At 46.8% G+C, this 17,728-nt stretch overlaps 1 pseudogene; it reads left to right on the top strand.

Moving 5' to 3' along the window:
• Positions 1 to 2,449: 2,449 nt before the first annotated feature.
• On the top strand, positions 2,450 to 15,563 carry LOC136115426 (uncharacterized; annotated as a pseudogene).
• The last annotated feature ends 2,165 nt before the right edge of the window (positions 15,564 to 17,728 follow it).

The following is a 17,728-nucleotide window of genomic DNA, read 5'->3' as shown; positions in this document are numbered from 1 at the left end:
ATTCGATTAAACAGCAACTGAGTAAAATTTGTCAAGAGACAAATCTTAAATGGAATCAAGCACTTCCCCTTGTGTTGCTTAGAATTAGCAAACCATAGAGAATTTAAGTCCCTTTGAAATTCTCTATGGTAGACTCTGTCATGCTAAGTACCAAGGCAAAGATTTGAATCAGTTACAAGAAGCATGTTTATGACAATATACGATAGCTTTAGATAAACCGCTAAATAAAGCAGCAAAGTGAGTGCTTGAAACTAGGGTCAGAGGGTTAGATCAACCAGTTCATCCCTTTAGGCCAGCAGATTGGGCTTATGTTAAACTTTTTCAGGTCAGCCTTTAGAAGAGAAGTGTTGCCAATGACCTTTACTGCAATCAGGATTAAAGAGCAGCCTGCCTGGATTCACCATTCAAGACTGAAGAAAGTATCAGATAAGAAATGGATGTCGGAACCAGTAGGACCTACCACTTCAAAGTTCTCTCGACGTTGATGTTAGTGATTCTGATAAGCACAACTGCAGTAGCAAATGCCTTTACTCCAAGCTGACTTTAACACGAATATCTAGTGAAAACTATTGTAGTCTGAAACGAGCTAAAGGAAATATCTGGACAGGTCAAATCCAAAGTTGCATGCTAACAGATATATCGTAAGTAAGCTATAGAATAGAGAAGTATAATTCAAGGCTTGCACTAATTAATTACCTATGTAAGTATGTACTAATTGCACTTACACAAAGAGCTGCCGACGTGGAAAGTTCAACAAGCGGACACGTGAGGTAGTCTATGAGAAGACTCTTGGAGAAAGTAAACACCTCTCTGGAGAGACTGCAATGCCTGTAAAAGGAAACCAGATGGCAGCAAAGACCGCGAAATAATTAACCACCTGTTTAAGTAATAATTTCTTAGGACAGGCGTATTGAATGTTAATAATTTCTAAGAATTGTAATGAATATGCAACGTTTTTGTAGATATAAGCTGCACGAGGTTGTCCTGTCATGGTGAGCGCTTATGGTGGAGAATCGCAAGTGCGACCCCAGCGCTGCACGTAAAAAATGCCCACCTAACAGTGTAATCTAGTTCTGTTGAGTTGATTTCTTTGTTTCAATCCAAGCTATCTCTGCTATTAAATTAATCTTTTTGTTTCTGCCAAATGTAAAGAACCTAATTATCAAGGTGAAACTTCAACATCCTTTATTACAATAAAAAATGAGCTTTCAATGAAATTTAATGAGATTTCATTTATTAACACATTAACTACCAGTACACTCTCCTGCTTCGGGATAACTGTGTTTTTGAGAAGTCATTCTTTCCCAGCCAATTTGAGTTCTGACTGAAGGACAGGGCTGTGAACATTAGCCTTTGCAGGCACTAGAACCGTTGGGCTTTCCTTGTTCTCTCTTGTGTCTTTGTATCAAATGAAAAGTAACACAAAATAATCTTCTCATTCCTTAATCTTAGGGAAACTTTGTTGCATGGGGAGGTTTTGTTTATATGTTATTCTGCTGCAAAGCTGATCAGAAAGTGCAGTTTGTGTTTGTTTTTTTTTTTTTAAGACCGAGATCTTCAGCAAATATCCAGCTGAGCTGACATTTATACCATAAATCAGCTGACTGAAGAAACTTCTAAAACGAAAAAACCCCAGTTTTGAAAGCAGACAGCTTTTATTGACGCACCAGCACCCATGGGGATTGTTCCCCTAGTGAGGGCCCTGAACAATTCCGAGGCACAGATTGTATCCACACAGATCATACATATTCATTAAATTTTCAAGAAATGCTTTGCATATGCATTACACTCCTTTGCTATTCACCTTGGAACCTGCTTGTGCTGGTGTCGTCACCTGATCTTCTGAGGCCGAGGGCATTGTCTCCTACCCTTTGTTTATTTTAACAAATACCATTTTTGTGGCTTAACTCCTAACAAGTGCCTATCATATAACATTTGTGATCCTTATTAACTTAGTCAATGCCTAAAATCTATGATCCTTATTTGTATAGACTTATTTTATTACTAATTGCTGATTTTAGTTATTATCAATCCCTCCTCTTTTCTTGAGGGTTTGTGGCCACTGGGCTTCCAGCCCTCATTAAAATAGAACCTTGAGCATTTACTTCTAAACCACTTTTTTTCTGGTGCTCTCTTTACACACTCTAAAATAATTATAAACACAATTATGACGACTAAAATAATTATTCCTGTTTGCATTAATGATGTTAGCCACCCTGCAAGTGAAATATTCCCCGTTTGAGATAACACGCTTTCTATATTTTGTCTAAGCTCCTGTGATTGTTTCGCTACCTCTTTGATAACCCCCATTAGATCTTTAAAATTTTTCGTCAGAAAGGCGGGGGGGGGGGGGGGGGCAGGGCGGAGAGGGTGTTTATTGAGGTCGCACTTGCAGGTCAGAGGTCACAGCGGGAGGTCGCAGGTCAGGGCTCACCAGGGGTCACTCAGGCCCCCGTCCCGGCACCGAGAGGCAGCTGCGGTGCAGGTCCCGCTTGGCGCCGGGGTGGGGTCTGCTAACCCCTCACCTACTGGGACCCACACGTGTGCCTGCCCCTGACCTCCCCCGCTGCGGCCCCCTCGGCCCTGGGTCCCTCCTCCATGGAGCTGAAGATCCCAGGGACGGGCCCCAGCGCTGCCGCCGCCATTGCACCAAAGAGCGACCCGGTAACCATAGAAACTCACCCACACTTCCGCCAGAAACCGGAGGTGGGAGCTGTAGCGGCCGGTAACGGCGGAACGGCCCTGAGGGGCTCAGAGGGCTTTGGGGGGGACTGGCCTGAGGTTGGGGGTGTCCCTGGGGCCGTGGTTCGGGGCGGCCCGGGCGGTGTTTGGGGCCTCCGGGCTCCTCCCCGGTTCCTCCCGTTCCTGCCCCCACCCAGGCCATGGCCGTCCCCGCGGACCCGTCGCTGCAATCGGCCGAGCTGGAGGCAGACGACGGGGAGGAGGAGGCGATGCGGCGGCTTCTGCTGCAGGTAGGATCGGGGTGGGGGAGCCCGGGGCGAGGAGAGCAGGAACCGAGGGGAACTGGGACTGACCCGCGTCCCCCGGTCCGTCCGTGTACCCCCGAATACCTCTGTCCTCCCCAGGTGACACAGGACGACGAGGAGCCGCCCCCACCCACCGACCCTTCTCGCGCTGTCACCTGTCACCCCGCAGCCAGGTCTGGGGTGTTTGGGAGGGGCCCTAGGGATTTGGGGGGTCTCGGGGGGTCCTGACCCCCGAGGGGCCAAGGTGTTTGTCAAGGTTTGTCACTCGGGAAGGGTGCCGCGCCCCCCGCCGTTGTCCCCGCCCCGGGCTGTGCCGTCTCCTCCTACACGGCCCCCCCGAGACCTTTCGCATCTCCATGAGCCTGAGGGAGCCCCATGCCGAGCTGGACCGCAGTGAGATCCCCCTCCCCGAAAAACCCTGCAGACCTCTGCCCTGATCCCCTCAACACACCCAGCTACCCAAAACCTCCCGCTCAACCCCCCTGACCCTGTGTGACCCCCAGCCCCTCCCCTGAACCCTTCCCCAGACTCACCCATCCTCTTAATCCCCACCTGACCCTGCTTGCCCCCCAATTTCTCCCCCTGATCCCCCAAGCTGTCTCCTGAGCACCCCTGTGGAGCACCCAGCCCCTCTTTATCCCCCCAAAACCCTCTCCCTGACCTCCCCCACTCCCTTAACTCTTCCCCCAAACTCATCCTGACCCCCCCCAAATGCCCACAACACCTCGTTCGTTCCCTCCTCTTCCCCCCTCGCAGGTGGGTAGGGTTGTACGGCCCATGATGTGGTGGTGAACTTGGGGTTCTTCTGCACGCTGCAGGTGAGAGAGAGGTTGGAGGATCCCAGGGGGATTGGGGGAGTTTGGGGGGTTCTGATCCCCCTGCCCCACTTCCCCTCAGGCCGGCCCCCTGTACCGTGAGTTCTTCCTGACTGTGGCCATGGAGAGGCTGGCAGAGAAGTATGGACTGGAGCTGACTGGTGGGACTGGGAGCACTGGGGGGGGGGGAGGGGGGGCAACTAGAGGCGCTGGGAAGGAGCTGGGGGATGAACTTCGGGGGTGGAACTGGAAAAGAAGAGAGTGGTGGAAGGGGGTCTCACCCCCACCCCTGTGACTTCCCCATGCCCCCCACCCCCAAGCTGACGGGTGCTGTGGAACCGCCAGTCCTTGGGCTTCATCTTGGCCCAAAACATTTGGACACACATCCAGGAGCTTGAGGGGTGAGTGAGACCCTCCCCCACCCCCCTGTGACTCCCTTGCCTGACCTCTGCCCCTCCTCCCGCAGCTGCCCTGCCCCCTCCCAGTACGTGGTGGTGGCTGAACCCTTGTCCCAACACCCAGGAGTGCTGCAGGCACGAGTGCTGCAGGCACAGGCCGTGAGTAGGGGGAGGGCACCGGGGTCGTTGGGGGGAATTAACTTGATCCCAGGGGTTGTTGGGGGATGGGGGGGCTCCTCTAAATATTGGGGGGGAAGCTGTGGGGTGGAGGAGGGGTACTGGGGGGGACTGTGGGGTGGAGTGGGGGCTGGGCAGGTGTGGGGGAGATTTAATCTGGTCTGGGAGCATTTGGGAGGACGCTGGTTGTGGTGGGGCCATCTGGGCCCTCTCCCTGACCCTGCCCTGCCCCATCCAGGTGGGTGCAGGGTGGCTGTGGCTGAGTGAGGAACAGCTGATGCTGAAGGGAGAGGGAGGTGGCTCTGCCCTGCTGGAGCTGGGGCTGCCCCACATGCCCAACCCCACCCAGTGCCATGCCCACTTCCACCATGGAACCAAGGTGAGTGTTGCTGTGGTGATGTGCAACATCACCTGCCCTGAGCCACACCCATCCATGTTACCCAGGTAAAGGCTCCTGGCCTTGCCTGCTTGCTCAGCCACACCTGCTCTCTTAGCCACACCCCTTTCCAGGCCCCACCCTTCTCCACAGCCCCACTCCTTAACCAGGAGGTGCTGCCCCCCTGCTGACCTTTTCCTCCAGGTCCTCACTGTGATGATGCCCCTGCAGGCCTAAGGGGCCGGACACCTGTGTCCCCCCGGCCCCATTGCCTTTTTCGTACAAAAACTTGCAATAAAAGGTCAATCAAATTTGCTTATATGTGTGCAACCTCACCAGACACCTGGGTCCCCTGCACTGGGGGCAGGGCCTTGCAGTGGTCCCACGTGTCCAGATGCCCACCCCTCCCCCTGGCACAGGTGGGGGTCTTAGCTTATGAGGGGGATTTAGTGGTGATCTGGGGGAGGGGGGACTAGGGATGGTGTCCCAGAGAACCCAGGCATCTGGGACGAGGAGAGAGGACCCAGGCATCCGGTGCGGACCTGGGAGTTCAGGGGGGAGCCAGGTGTCTGGACGAGGCGGGCAGCAGAGGCACATGCATCGCACATGCGTGATCCCCCCCATCCCGCCCTGTCCCTGCAGGCTCCTGGGGTGGTGGCAGGAGGGTGCAGAGGGACTGGACTTGAGCTCAGGGGTGCCCAGTTCTGAGGGGGGCAGGTTGGGGACCCCCCGCATCCCCCTTGCTGGAATGCACCTGCTGTGGTCTCTCCAACACCACAGCATCAGCTTCTGCATCAGTTGTGGCATCCACTGTGACCTGGGGGTGGCCGTGGTCGGCACGGGGGACTGGGGGGCATTGGTGGAGCTGGGACATGTGGGCCATGTTTGGGAAGGGGCAGGTTTGGTGTTTTTTGGGGGTTTGGGGTTTTGGGAGATTTCGAGGGCGTACTACCTGTAGTGATCCCCCCACCCTCTCCTCTGCCTTCCCAGTGTGCCCAGTTCAACTGAGACTCCGAAATGGTGGGGATAATCCACGGCTCCTTTTGGGGCTACATCGTCACCCAGATCCCAGGGGGATTCATCGGCCAGAAATTCGCCACCAGCAGGTTGGAGGGGAGGGGAGTGGCATGTGGTGTGTGAGGGGCAGCACCCGCAGCACTTACAGCTGGACCCATCGCATTTGTTCTCTTCCCCCTTGCACATGCCACATTGCACAAGGGTGTCTTGCACCTATCCCTCCCCCAGTTTCCTCCCACCCCCAGTTGACCCCAACCCTCCCTGGTGAGGGTCAGAGGTAACGGTCAGGGCAGTTCTGGGGGGGCATTTGCTACAGGGTCAAACTGGGGCCAGGGATGGAGTCAGGATCAGGGTTGGCTCTAGGGTCAGGGTTTGCTCGGGCTTCAGAGGTCAGAGGTGGGTTGTGGTCAGATCACCAGATGTGGGGTCAGGGCTGGATATCATGTCCCTGGTTGGGAAGGGCAGGTCAGGGGTCAAGAGGTCACTGTCAGCCCTGCCCTGCCCCTCCCTCTGCAGCTGGCCACACCCTGGCACAAGTTCTTCACCTCCAAACCACTCTATGCCATCATCATTGTGAAATTCTGCCACAGCTGGACCCTCTACCTGCTGCTCATCTGTCAGCCTGCCCGCTTCAAGGAGTTGTTCAGCTTCAACATCAGCAAGGTGAGCCATGCTCTGCCTTGGCCTGCCCTGCTGCACCCCTTCATGCCCAGGCCCTGCTTGAGGCTCACAGCCCCATGCCCTGCAGGTGGGGGGGATGGAATTACAAGGAATATCAACAGCCTGTAGAAAAATAAAAAATGAAAGCCAGATGCACTAGAGGATGGAAATCAGACTTTTCAGTGGTGCTCAGAGATAGGAAGAGGGGCAAATGGCGCAGACTGAAGCACCGGAGGTTCCGTCTGAGTATGAGGAGAAACATCTTTACTTTGAGGATGACAGACACTGGAACAGGCTACCCAGAGAGGTGGTGGAGTCTCCTTTTCTGGAGACATTCAAGACCCACCTGGTTGCATTCCTGTGCGATCTACTCTAGGTGTACCTGCTTTAGCAGGTGGGTTGGACTAGATAATTTCCTTCTAACCCAAACCACTCTGTGATTCTGTGACCTCTCTCTGTCTTCTCCTCATCATTTACTCCTATGATATTCTATGAAGAGTTCATTAGCTGTAATCTGGGAGTTGTTGAACACCACCATTGCTGAGGCACACAGGAATCTTATGCTTGGTCCGATACAGCTTTTATACCACTTTATGGTTTTAAAAGTCCTTATCATTATAAGAGAAAGAGCATACCTCTGGGACACCAAGCTCAAAGATTTCCCACATGAATAGACAAATCCAGCCCATAGTTACTACATGAACAGGCCAGAAGCATCCTCTAATTCTAATCTTGTTCCCATCACTTAAAGCACTTTTGAATACAAATATTCAGAATAACATTCAGAGCAGCATTTAGCTGTGACTGACACCTACAAAACATTCCTGTTACCTGGAAGCACCTGTTAAGGATTCCTGGATCTGACTGGTTTATATCACCAAAGGGTTCAGCTCTTAAAGTGCAGCAAATATACTTCAGCAAATTCTTATTTAATCTCATCACTGCAGACAACCTCTTTCCTTCCTTCCTTCCTTCCTTCCCTCCTTCTCCCAATAAAATCCTCTCCAGTCTCTGGCAAATAACTCTGTTTTGGATTGACTTTGAAGAGAAATCCCCTGGTGAAACACAGAAAAAATTTCCACCTCTACAACTATGAAAGTAAACAAGCACAAGAGTAAAGAAGTTTTGAAGTGTTCCCACTCAGTGCATGAGTTCTCAGAGGATCACAAACCAACACAAAGCAGGTTAGAGATTTATCATTCACATCTTCCAGTCAGAAGCTGCTATTGAGGCTAACACACAGTTTTTAAGTTACCAAGCTTTAAAATCCTCCCAGTGAGACTTTTCAGAAATGATAAGAGTCTGTATGTGACTTGAAGAAGAGCTTCTTAACCTGACTGTAACTTTAAATTAAGATGGTAGTCACTACATAAAACAACAAGGGTTTTAACAATGCAAAAGAAGGCAAGAGACGTAACAAGAGAAAGATTCTACAAAAAATGTCAGGAGAGTCAGGAGCCAATAGCTCTCACTCCTGGTGAGCACTGCCTTCATCTCCAACAGTTCAGACAGTCCTAACTTTTGATCAGTGTTGCACAAAAGTGGTGGTTTTCAGACTACAGTGACCTGCGTGGGCCAGAGACTGTCGTGGTGGTGAAAACTGGACATTTTGCACAAAATGTTTGGATAAAATTTGGCTGTGTGGCAATAGAACTGGGTAACCAGTGTGCTCATGCTAGTGACTGGCATGCATCAGCACAAAGAAGCAGCAGACCCAGGGGTTTCTTCCTTGCTCCAGTCCTGGCTACCAGCAAGTGGCCAGACAGAAATCTCAGTTTTCTCAAGCTTCTGCTCAACCCAGCAGGAAATGGGCTCTCTCTCCTTGTCTGTTGTCTGCAGAGATATCTCTGGTTGTTGGATTTCACAACAGGGATGAAATGACACATCCAAAGCTGCTAACACATATTGCAATTATTTGGGGGGGCACAAGAGAAATCATCTTTTAATAACCAGAAGCCAAATAGAGCCGTCAAAGCTGACTGAAGTTAATCACAGGAGGCTTTAATGTAGTTCACTGCATGGCTCATTGTGGATTATTTTGCAAGGCCCTTTTCCTAACTTTTAGCATTTGATTTCCTGCTTCTCAGCCTCCAGCCTGTCCATAGAGAGGGCAAGCAGGAGGATTCTTTATGCTGCTGCTCAGCAGTAGCCGAATAATTCTATTTAAACAGTGTATATTGCTTGGTCCTTTCACTCCTAAGCCTTTCTCCTGCTGTAGAGCCCAGCCCTGTACTTAGTTCAAAGCTTAGCAGTGCTATATGTTTCAAGACTCCAAGCTATGATTCATCTTGGAAGCTTCTTTATCCTGCAGAATCTTAAAAATACACAGCGCAGTCAGGGGTTTTAATTTTTTTCCTGTATTGTGAGGCTGATTAAGTAGATACCAAAAGTTAGCCCCAGACCTTCAGATGGCTGGAGGACAGTAGCAGGTTCTTGCCCTCCTGGGTAGGTACTAGGTCCTGCCATACAATGGCTGTTTGTTGATAAATACCTGGTAACTTATTTCTCTTGCACCTTACATTCGTCACCTGTAGTGTAAGACTCAATTTTTTTCACCTTTCAGCAGTGCTGGAGTATTGTTGCTATCTGTAAACTTCTCTGAGATTCTTGAATGGAAGATGCTGTAGAAGAGTGATGAAGAAGTTAGAGGAGGAAAGTTCTCTGGAGAGAAGTTTCACTTCACTTGACAACACTACAGCAATGATGAATTTTTCTGCCTTGCAGAAAAACATTTAAATATTTTCCATAGCAGAATGCATTGATGCATGTGAACACTCAAAAGAGAGGAAATCCCTTTGAACTGGTATCGCCCTGGAAGGCCAGGGAAGCCACAACACCAGGTCTGTCAGCATTTACTGTAACCACCGCCCACCCGCTCCCAGGGACCCTGCAGGACTGAAGCAGGTCATCCCCTGCTCCCAAAGCAGCAGCATGCAGACAGGTAACAGAAGGGTTTCTCTCCTAGTTCTAATTGGATGGATCTGTTTGTAATACCCCAAGTGCAGCCTTCGTGCTGACATGCTGCCTTGTTCCCAAACAGGAACTTGCCATTCCGCTCATAGGTCGGCACTTAAACCATTTATTCCTAGTTTCCTGTGGGATGGCTGACTTGGATTTGGCTTAGCTCCATTTACTGTAATACGAAAATATTTTTTTCTATGTTTTTAGTAGAAACAGTATGAAAACTGCCGTTATAAAGGAGCAAGTTCAGTCCCTATGCATAACAAAATGCAGGGTTTGGAGTTTTCTTTGAGGTTGATTTTATTTCTTTTTTTTTTCTTTTCTGGTCGTTTGCTTTCTTTCACCAACTACTGTTATTACTTAAAATTAGTTTATCCTGGATTGCAAGAATATGTGGAATCACTAACTTCAGTAGAAATTGGATTAGGCCCTGAATGTCCTTCTAAGTTTCTGCCTAGTTATGATATTTAAAAAAACCCAACCAAACCAAAACCAAACTGCTCCAAAGCGAACAAATAAAATTTAAAGGTAATTTCATTTGCTGCCTTCGATTGCATAAGGCACAGACACTTTTAATCTAAAACACATGGACATCATGGATATTTTCCCTTCAGTCTGCTCTGCAAGGGAATCCTTCCAACTGTTCTTGGACAAAGATCATACCTGTTCCTATTGCCATGGAAACCTCCTTTCCAGACCGCACACATTTTTTGCCAGTAGCTGATATCTCAAGTCTGGAGAAGTTGTTTGCTTTGTCTTTTTCCTTCTGGATGACAATGACCGCACATTTGTATAGTCTTGCCTGATGAAGAGTATTCAGGACATCCCCGTGGACCGAGCTTGCAAGAGACTTGCCGTTGATTGACAGAACAAGATCTCCCCGATGAAGAGTTCCTTCTTGAGATGCCACTCCCTTTGAAAACACCCTGTGCACCTACAACAAAAATTTCAACTTCAGGATGCAGTGACCTCACGACCACACATGGTGTTCTACAGGCCAAGGAGAGCACGGAGACCCTACCAAAGTCTGCAATCAGTGCCCACTGCCTGGATATCAAGCACACGACATTTGCTCCAATGAACATCCTCAAGTATTATACTAAGGCCTACGTGACTGGACAAGAACTGTAGTGAGAGACGGTGGTGCAAGCAGAGGAGAAGATGCTATTATTGCACGGCCATTTCCAAGCCAAAGACAACCAAAATCAGCTAAAGCATGTAATACCACAAGTCACTCATGTTGTCATTGAATGCCTCGAGGTCTTCAATTAACATTCTTCCAAGCAGTAGAAAGATTAAATCCACACCCTTGTTATATCAAACACCAAAAACAACACTGCGGTGTGCGATACCCACTCCTCAAATTCCCACTGCCTGGGACACACATCCTGTGCTGTTTTCAAACACACACTTCTAAGTGGTGCACGTCATCTGTGCAAAGAAAGGCTCTGACTTACCGCAGTTGTACACGTATTTAATTGTCCATTGCAATTTGGCTGGTCAAATACCATGTAAAAAGATGCAAATGGGTGACTTAGTGGCTTGAAATGCATTTTTTCTACAGAAAATATATTCCATTCAGAGTTGATTAAACTTTAAGTGAACTCCAAAAAAGTTCAGTTGAGACTTAGTTGTGTGCCATTTATGTAAAAGGAACTGACTAAAAGACTCAAGACCCAGTATTTCAAGACTTGCCTATCAGGCACTGTAATTGCAGCAGCCAGAGTATGGCTTACCATGTTTTAGGTCCACTTGGCAAAAGCTCAAGGCAGCAAATCTGTGGAGACAAGGCATGGCATTTTCTCTAGGAATATCTCCCGATACCCAGACAACAGAGAGGAGTCAGAAGTCCTTTGGCTCCATTTATGTCTCATGGCAGAGCCACGCTGAGATGGGCACCTGAAACAACCTTACAGATCCAAGGACATCAATTTCCAGCCAGTCTCACCAGGCATTCAAAACTGGAATAACAGCCTCAATACCAGTACCTAAGCGAGGAGCTCTCTGGGTGGGACACTGTTGAGCCCTCCTCTTGCTCACAGCTGACACTGTGAGTATTTGGGCCACAGGCAGGGAACACAGCCTTCATAGTGAGAGAAGCAGAGTTCATTCCCGAGACTGTGACCAAGTTGTAACTGAACGACTGTTCCATGTAAGACATTTCTGTGTATTGGTCCTGTCTAAGAGCAAAAACCAGAAGACACCTGCAATGGCTGCTGCAGACCACAAAGACTGAAGACATGCCCTCTTCTAATCTCAGCACTTAATGAATCTCTCTCTTTCAGGGCAGAATTTAAATGCATAACCTACATAAAGGCATTGTCCGATGAGACATGGGTGTCTTGGATTCTTCTGTCTCAATGATCTATTTTTTAACAGTATACAAGTTATCACTGTTTACACACCGACATCATTTAATGGCAAACAATGTCTTTGGTTTAGAATGCTATGGAACACTTTAAAAAGCAAAACAACAAAGCACCAGCCAAAACAGCAATCCTCATTTACCTACCACCCACAGGTCTTTCTAACACCAGAACACATTTGTGACATGAAACCCAGAACGTTTGCTGAGGTGCAAAGCTGTCGTTCTCAGGATTTGCAAAATCCTTCAAAGACTTTGCTGCACAGAGTTTACCTTAAAGAGCTGGGGGTGAAAATCTCTCTTAAAAGGCTACATGCACTGCACCTGCATGCAGAATTCCATGTACACACAGACGATTTAGATCTAGCCGATCCTCTCCAGTAACGGACTTTTAAAGACTGAAAACGTAATTGGCACCCATCTCCAATAATAAAAATTACACTTACCAGATGCTCTGTGATTTCAGTAGCAGATGGTATGCAGCCACCTCTGAGAGACACAGTTTCGTGACCATGAACGACTTGCAGCGAGTCTTGATAAACGACCACTTGATCTATTCAACAGCCTGCTTTAAAGTGAGGCTTGCTAAAAAATGACTTGCAGGCATCACTTACTGTGACTGATTTCTGTTCCAGATCTGTTCCTCCAGCAACACTGAATCCCAGGCCAGCTCCCTCTTCTTTGTGCAAGACTACGAAGTATGTGTCTTCTTTGCTCTAGCAGATAAACGGAGGTGGAGGGGAGGAGGAAGGAGAAGAAAAACAAAACCCAAAGATCAAGACCAAGTTCTCACACAAATGACAAATCCCCACTACCCTCAGATTATGGCAGGTAAAAAAACCCAACAACTCGAGGAATTAAGACAGACACATGAAATGCATTTTCGTTCACGATACGAATGACTAGCAGCCATCCTGAAGAGCTCCTATGACAGCAAATGTTTCTCAGTGTGAGGCTAGAAAGCAAAGTCAAAACTAGGACAGTGGAAGGGTATTAAACCTTCAGCAGACTAATTTTCACAGGCTGTAATGAATGTTGCATTGCTCGACGTTTTGCAGTCAAAACTCAGCAGTTCCCTTTCTAGAGCAAGCTCTTTAATTTCCAGGAAACTATGAACACTTTTCTTATCTCCTTTCTCCTTCCCTTGCATCAACCTCTTCTCAACAGTGCTGGACAACCTTGCAAGTGGCACTGACTACAAAGTGAAGCTTGGGAAGGTTAGATGGGACAGCAGGACTAACTTTTACTTGGGAAACAAAAGTAAGGAGCTTGTGAGTGATCCAAACAGGTCTAAATGTGCCACTGTAGAAATGGGAGCATCCAGCAAAGGAAAGGGACTGGCGCAGGTCTGCACCAGGGCTGAACATGGCTCCGGGCAAAGGTTTAAACTAATTTAAACAATAAAATGCCTGTATATTTATTTTTAATGTTAGGAGCACTTACTAAATGTTAGCACTGTTCAGAGCAAAAGATGATGACAAACTCTATCCAAGGAAGGTCTCAGCCTGAATTAGGCAGTTCATCTCATTTTTCAGAAATTGCATAACTATGAAGAACTGTCCTATTGTACATTTAAATCCAGCATTTGATTAGCATAAAATTTTCCAGCGTACATGCCAAACTGGGCTTAAATATGGTTAAGAAACTACGCAGACAAGGAGTGCATTCCAAAAAGCATTTAGCTTTACAAATATTTGAGTACTCAGACTTTGAAAGGTGGCATAAATATACAATCTCTCTCAGACTCCACGCAAAATACTTCAATGAACACTTAGTTACCATTGGTCAGAAGGACAACCCAGTCCTAATTTTATCAGTAAACCTACCAAACCCTCTTGGCTCACCAGCCCCTTGGGACTTACAAGGCTTAGCTACGCTGTCCCTGGAATGAGATAAAGCTGGGTATTTTCAGGAGGTGCTGTTCCCCCCAGCATGTTTAAGGTCTGAAATAGCAACCTTTGTGAATAAGACTCAGGAACGCTCTAAATGCAACTCAGCCAGCAGTTATGCGGACCAGATGTCAATCTCCCCTCCAGTGCAGTAAAATGGGTTGTCAGGGCAGGGTCACTGCCGAGTTCACTCCAGATCTGCATGAAATGACTCGGACCTCAGCAAACACTGCCAGGTGAGACATGCTGTGAGCAGGAGCTCTGAACGCTTCACACAGGAGTAGGTTTATTCTCCTCATCAGGAGGAAACCTGGTTTGGTGATGAAGTGTTTTGCCTGGCTCACCAATGCAGATGCAATGTAGCCTCTGGTTTTCCTCTGAATCCATGTGGGAAGCTGGGGCAGCAGAATATCGCTCCCCTTTGGAGCACGTGGTGACGAGGTGCAACCTCAAAAGACAAATGAGTGGCCACTGGCAAGGTCTACTTCAAAAAATATCTTAGCTGACACGGATACAAAGGGGATAATTACAAATCTAACATTTATGTCTAAAAATCACCTTACTAGTCACTCTGCCATTGCCAAGAGTTTGCTTTTACCTATAAGACTTGAGGAAGTGCTAAGTCTGGAGTTCAAAAACATCAGACAAATGCTAGATCACAGATTTTGGCATGACCCCAAAGATTAAAATGCAATATCCGGACTTCTTCAAATGGACACATCAATACTTTTTTTTTGGCCACCTACATGGATAAGTGTACCCAGATGGAGCTGATTTCTCCTGTCCTTTCCCTGCTGGGACACTGATCTTCTCATTCATCCTGAAGAGAGGATTAGCAACCGCCTCTTGGCAGCCCTGCTTTCAGATCACGGCAGCCTAGAGAATCAAAGCAAGGAACAGGATCCCCAGGGAGGTGTCACAGCCCCCAGCCTGACAGTGTTCAAGAAGAGACCGGACAACGCTCTCAGACACATGGTGTCAACTGTGGACTTGTCCTGTGCAAGGACAGGAGTTGGACTCAATGATCCTTGTAGGTCCCTTCCAAGTCAGGACATTCTATGATTCTGTGCTTCTAACATGAGCTACAGAGTTGATCCGTGTGAACTGGGTGTTTTTGCTAAAATTTCTGCAGTGGACAGAGCGACTACATGCCCCAAACTGTTCTGCTGTTTTGGGTACCCTCAGAATACTGATGTCCAGAGCCCAAGAGCATGTCCTTAAGCCCTCCTCCATCTGGAAAAGGACACGTTAGGAGAAAACATGCTGCTACCTGTGACGTGAGAGCAGCTGGCGTCCTTACTCTCTCGGTGGGTAGTACGTGCAATCGCTTCATCCATCTCCTGCTCAGAAACCTGAAGTGAGGTGGAAGATGGAGCTCAAACAGGGTAGATATAATGAAGTTAGAAGTCTGACCGCTTACCACTACAAATACGTGATTCATTTCAGATATGCTACTGTTTTTAAAGATGCACTAAAGTTGACCTAGTTGGGAGCTCCTAAGTCTGTCCCCCTGATTCAGATTCTCTCCCTGTCACTCTCCTGAAGCGGCCAGGCGGCAGAAACCTGCTGACTTCATGAAGACCACATCGAAGTGCCACATTGAGCAAACAAATAAAACAGCACCAGGCGTAAGGAAACTAAATGAAGCCATTACAGCACAATTTTAACTCAATTAAGTGCTGTACATTGATTTATTGAGAAAATATCACCTTATATAAACAAAGACTGCTTTGTACAAGCATACATCAGCAACAGAAGATATTCTACACTTAATCTACTGGGTGAATACTTGACTACCCAAGATGTCAGCTGTCTTTTTAATTTTCATTTCTCTTCTCCTGGCTTTAAAAAGAAAATCTAAGTTGGTAATTGGTAATTAATGTTTCTCTGGTTCAAGAATAAATACTGGCTTACAATATTTGCTAGTTTTGTCCTGAATTACTGCCATGCACTTAATTCTTATTACTGGAAAACACCATATACTTTTATAACAGGAACAACTTATCTGCAAGTCATATGTTTAAAAAGCAAAAGCAGTTAGTTTTGTCAAAAATAATTTCTATGGACATCGCTTTACATGAATTAAAATTCAGCATAAATAGAGACTAGAAACTCAAATCTTTCTGAACCATGCAGATTTGAAAGTTTCCTAAGCAAACTCAGCAGTTTAAACATAGTTTAAATGCCACATTCACTCAGAATAACAAGAAAGAAAATATTGTGGTATTTCTCTTGGAAGTACATGAAGACACTGAAGTGAACATATTCAGCAACCAAACGTACTGTGGAGCTTTTGTGTCATAAAATGAGACATTAAGTATAAAACTGTCTAAACCAACATGCACCTTTGCAGAAATACATCTCTGTTTTCAGCCTGTGGCATGAACTTACAGCAAACAGAAGGTCTCCAGGCTCCTGGGGAACAGGGAGTTCCTCCAGGACACAGACCAAGATCCTGAGAGTATGTTCCAGGACCTTTACACAAACTTGGGTACAAGGTGTCCCAGGAGTAAAACCAGGTGCTGGGTAGACTGCAGTACTTGTTTAAATCTAACCAAAAATCTGCACTTCTGCAAGCTCTGCCAGTGTTGAATTTTGGCATCCTATACCACTCACGCAGAGCAAAATGTAGAGGGACAAGCTATTTCCTAACTATGATCTGAAGTCTGGGGTATTATTAAGACCTAATAAAATACGCCACACAGTCCAGTAGATCTCCCAGGGCTGTCAGAAAAAGGGTAACAGTGACATAATGATAAATATGAGTCCCCATATGGACACTCCTTCAAAGATCCAACTATGAGGGATTGTGGACTCAATACTGCCTGGAGGGGGAAATGCTTTAGGGTCTCGCCAGCTCAACTTTTAGATTTCCTTAGCATTTCTTGGCAAACCGTTTGTTGTCATTTTAAATATCACTTATGGAAAACTGTAATAGGAGCCACTTAATAGTTTCCCTCTGTTACTGAGCAATAGCAAGCAATTAGCTTAACTCAGTTCATCTTCTCAGCAGATACTTGGTTAGGTCACTTACTGGCTTCCAAGCCACCACCGCGGCCAGATGAAGGATGGAGGAGAGAGGACAGGCTTTGCTCCATGGAGTTTTTATTTCCTGCTACTTACCGACTCTCCAATAAGTCTATACGCCTTAATAATGAAATCAAATTGAACCATCCTGTTGGTTCAGCACAGCATACAGACTCCCTAGAAATACTGTTATCCTAGGCTATAAGCCAAATTCTTACCACCTCCATGCTTACCTTTAACTAACAGAACCATAGCCTCTTTCTTTTTAGCAGCCCAAGGCCTCACAGCAATGAGACGGTAGACTTCTCTTTGTCTATTTTTTGTATATTTGATTTAGCAGAAAATACGCAATTCATTTTAAAATAAGAAACCTGAGTTCTCCTGGATATGCATTTATTAGGGCCCCCATTTGTTATTATGAGTTCAAAAGTCAGAGCTCTCTGGTCCCACCCACACTAATATTTTTACAGCTTCATTCCTGTTTAAACAGGAAGGGTTTGTACACTCCTGAAATTCTTTGAAATATTGAAATAAAAGAAGCTGTTATTCCCTATCGCTTGGTTAAAAGGCTTTTATCTTCTATCATCAATTTCTTAAAATTGCTTGAAAATACTCACTTTGTAAACACAGCTTGATTTCCAAATTGCCCTTGCACAGATTTCACAGTGGCAGTACATTCCAGATTCTGATGCTTTAATTCCTGAAGGAAAACTTTGATCTTTGGACAGATTTTAGGGTTTCTTTTAAACAGTATTCCTACTACTTTATTACAGCTGATTAGTTCAATCTGTTGATATGTATATTCTACTCCAAGACAAACTAACTGCAAAATAACTTTAAGAAGGAAGAGGACTTGTGTCATATTTGCGTTATCACTTGGTCTAAGTACCAAGAAAGGTGGAAACACTCCACTCAAGTAGTTCCAGAAAAAATCGGTGGCTGACTAAGTGCAAAGCAGCAGGGACAGTCCAGCATAGGTACAGCTTACAAAACTGGAAGACATCATTACAACCCTGACTTCCTGCACAACACAGGCTGGAGAGAGAAAAATCCAAT

The sequence above is a fragment of the Patagioenas fasciata genome, chromosome Z (genome assembly GCF_037038585.1).
Source record: "Patagioenas fasciata isolate bPatFas1 chromosome Z, bPatFas1.hap1, whole genome shotgun sequence".
NCBI lineage: Eukaryota > Metazoa > Chordata > Aves > Columbiformes > Columbidae > Patagioenas > Patagioenas fasciata.
This window is presented reverse-complemented; position numbering and strand designations above follow the sequence as displayed.